The following is a 3,345-nucleotide window of genomic DNA, read 5'->3' on the forward strand; positions in this document are numbered from 1 at the left end:
GTTTGTTTTCCTGAAGAACATGAAAGGAATTTTCTGTGAGCAAACTTCCAGCAGGTTCACAGGTTCCAAGCAACAAGGCCTGTGAAGTTGACGGGCAGACAGAGAGATAGGGTGAGGGGAAGGAAGAAAAAAGAAGTGTGAGAGACATGGAGATTGTGTTTGTGACTTCTTTTTTTACCACGGGCCAACCTAGACATCCATATGTAAACCACCTTAGCTGATAAGTTTATTCACCTACCCAAGATTTTGAATCATGATGTCTGGCATCCATGTGTTCATTTTGACTCTCTCCAGAGGATATTTGCTACAGAATTCTTAAAGTTAGATATTTTATTCTACTCAGACAAGAGGAACGAAATCTAAAAAAGAACCCATGTACTATGTATTCACTTAATATTACAGTGAAGAACAAAAAGTGTACAAGTCCATGACAAAGGATCTAGCTAATCTGTCCTGGCAGAGTCCACTCATACCATCCAAGTTGTCTTTATCACTCCACAAGGCACCTAACCGCACAGTCTGTTCCCCATGTCAAGCTCAGCCTCCAAGGTCCCAATTACTGTTCATCCTTTTCTTTCCAAGCATCTGTACACTGCCTAAAGTCACAGTCTCTGAGCACCCCAGATGAGAGGTATGTCCCAAACCTGTCATTGATTCACATGTAGAAATTCTGTATCCATGTTCACCGCTAGCAAAAGCAAAGTCTGGCTCTCTTGCCATAGACACAACACTCGCCACATTTGTGGCATACACGTGTAGCAAAAGAGAGGCACTTGGGCTGCCTTATTGCCCTCAGTGTATCCATGAGATCCTGAAAAATTGGGCAAATCTTTCTACAGCGACATGACCCAACTCATTATAGCACTCCAGAGGGGCAGGGTATTGTTCCGCATTCATCTTGCTCCAGATGGCTGTGTGCTGTAAAAGGTTCTGCAGGATGGGCATGGAGAAGTCATTGTTGTAGAAGTTGATCTTGGTGAGCTGAGAGCATTGTATGAGGGAAGGTAGGAGTGCATTGAGCTGGTAGTCCTTCATCCTACATCCCTGCAAATTCAGAGTCTCAAGAGTTTTTAACCACTTTCTCTAAGAAACCTCTCAGAGGCCTCACATCCAAAACCTGTAAGACCACACCTTTCATCTCCAGATGTTTTAGCTGAAAGAGACTCTGACAGCAAGAGAACGAATCCAAGTCTGACTGTGAAATTTGGTAGTGAGTGATGGAGAGGGACTCCAAGGGTATCATCAGGCACCTAGAGATAAATGAGACCAGATGGTTAGTTCAGGCAAAAGGTAATGGAGAACATGGAGTGTGGTTTACACAGTCATCAAGTGACCAAGTGACTAAGTTCAGTGTGACCAAATGACCATAGATATTATCTGAGATGCTTCCTTTTGAGATCAGCTTAGTCAAGTCAAACCCACACCTAATCAGCTGGCTTCAGTCTCAAGCAGAAAACCTATTTAGCACCTAAGAAACAAAGAGGAATTTCCATACCAAGAGAGTCCTGACAGGATCTAGGGATATTACATGTGGGCTCATTCAAAGCTGCATTTAATCCCAGCATCTGAACAGTCACTCTTCCTATCCATTACAGTTCCACACAATCCCTCATGTCTCTTTTATTCCACAGTACTGGGGCTCAAAAACCTTTACTCATGGGAAAACAGGGGAAGATAGTAGGCTGTAACCACAGATCTTAGCACAGAGCTCACCTCCTTGCTTTGATGGTCGCCCCCATCTCCTAACTACATCCTCACCTCCCTGTTGGCTGTGATTCTAAGAAGAATTACAGTCCCTTCTGACCTGATCTGAGCTACTCCTTACCTCCCTTCAGTCTTCTGCTTCAGGAGTACTCATTTGAGACTTTGAATCACTACACATAATGTCCATATTCTAAAGAGTCCCTAAAATTGTTTCACGTGACTGACTGGCAGGCATGCTACAGGAATAATCCTTAAAATGGACAAGAAGAAATGCTCTGCTAGGTAACCCAGCTCTCCATCCTTGCTTACCTGAAGACCTGACTCATGTGGTCTGTGAGAAAGTGGACACCACGCATGGAGAGATCCTGGAGACAATTGAATTTGGAGAAGATAGAAATGAACTCCTTGACACACTTGTCTTCTCTGTCTCCTGTCCTATTGGCAATCTTGAAGCTGTTCTCATAGAAGGGTGCCAGGAGAAGTTTGCAAAGATTTCTCATCTGCCAGAAGCAGGGAGCCAAACGGGCCAGATTGAACACATTCCACTCAGTGTTCAGTTCGAATTTCTCGATGTGCTCTGGATGAAAAACATTCAAAATCTCTAAGACAAAGTTCACGTGCATAGCCTAGATCTTTACGTTTATACAGCACAAATGTAGGGAGTCCTTTCTCTGCTGGGCCCACTTCAAGAAGTATGCTTGTGTTTCATCATGGTGGGGACTGAGGCACAGGTCAGCTACCACCTTCAGCTGCCTCCTCTGTGCATATCTGCGACGGAATTTCACTACTGTAGGCTTCTCATCCAAGGGCTCTGAAGAACAGCTACCATCCTCTGCACCAGCCCATATGTCCCAGAAGGCATGGTGCACATTCCTCAGGTCCAGAACCTGAAATTTTCCCTTGCTGGGAGTGAAACATGTCAAATGTCAGCATACATGACAACCCTCAGTCAGCTTTGACTACCTGACTCTAAACACAAGTACACACACATTGGTAAGGTATAATTTCTATTAAACAGAGTGCAATGTGCACACAAGCATGCTACAGAATCTTTCCTTGAGCTGTGTGTGTAGACCTGACCACTTTCATTCCACTAAGGTACTCTTTATTTCTCCTTAGTCCCATTAATAGTGGTTATGGGAAAACCAGGGATAGGCTCATTCTAGAGGCTACTTATAGAAGCTGTAGTCCACTGACAACTGTCCTTAGTCCAAGAAGACGATAACTTCAAGGTTCCTGCACCACTGCCTGATGATCCCATCAGAAGCCATTCTCCCTGACCCCACAATCTCTGCTGTGTACCCAAATGCTCCCTTATACACGACTTGATTATTACTCACCTGATGTGAGATTCTCTTGTCAGTCGCATATCTATTCCATCTAGCACAGCCTGTAAGGTCTCCAGGTTAGGTGACTTCATCAAAGACCCCACAGGGAGACAGGGAAAAGTCCAGGTTGCCACCATTGCCTTAATGAGCTTCTTAAGTCTGCCAGCAAAGGCCTCCTTGAACAGTGCTGGGAAGAGCAGAAAAGGTACCTCATCCAGAGAGGACAAGGCCAAAGCCTCATCTCTCAGCAGAGCCTGTAATGCCAGCTTCTGGAGTGTGGATGGAGTCTGAACATTCATCCTCTTCGGTCTCC

General features: G+C 44.8%; 1 pseudogene; it reads right to left on the reverse strand.

Annotated features, from left to right (window-relative positions):
• Positions 1 to 392: 392 nt before the first annotated feature.
• On the reverse strand, positions 393 to 3,345 carry LOC100862372 (annotated as a pseudogene).

The sequence above is a fragment of the Mus musculus genome (genome assembly GCF_000001635.26).
Source record: "Mus musculus strain C57BL/6J chromosome 5 unlocalized genomic contig, GRCm38.p6 C57BL/6J MMCHR5_RANDOM_CTG5".
NCBI lineage: Eukaryota > Metazoa > Chordata > Mammalia > Rodentia > Muridae > Mus > Mus musculus.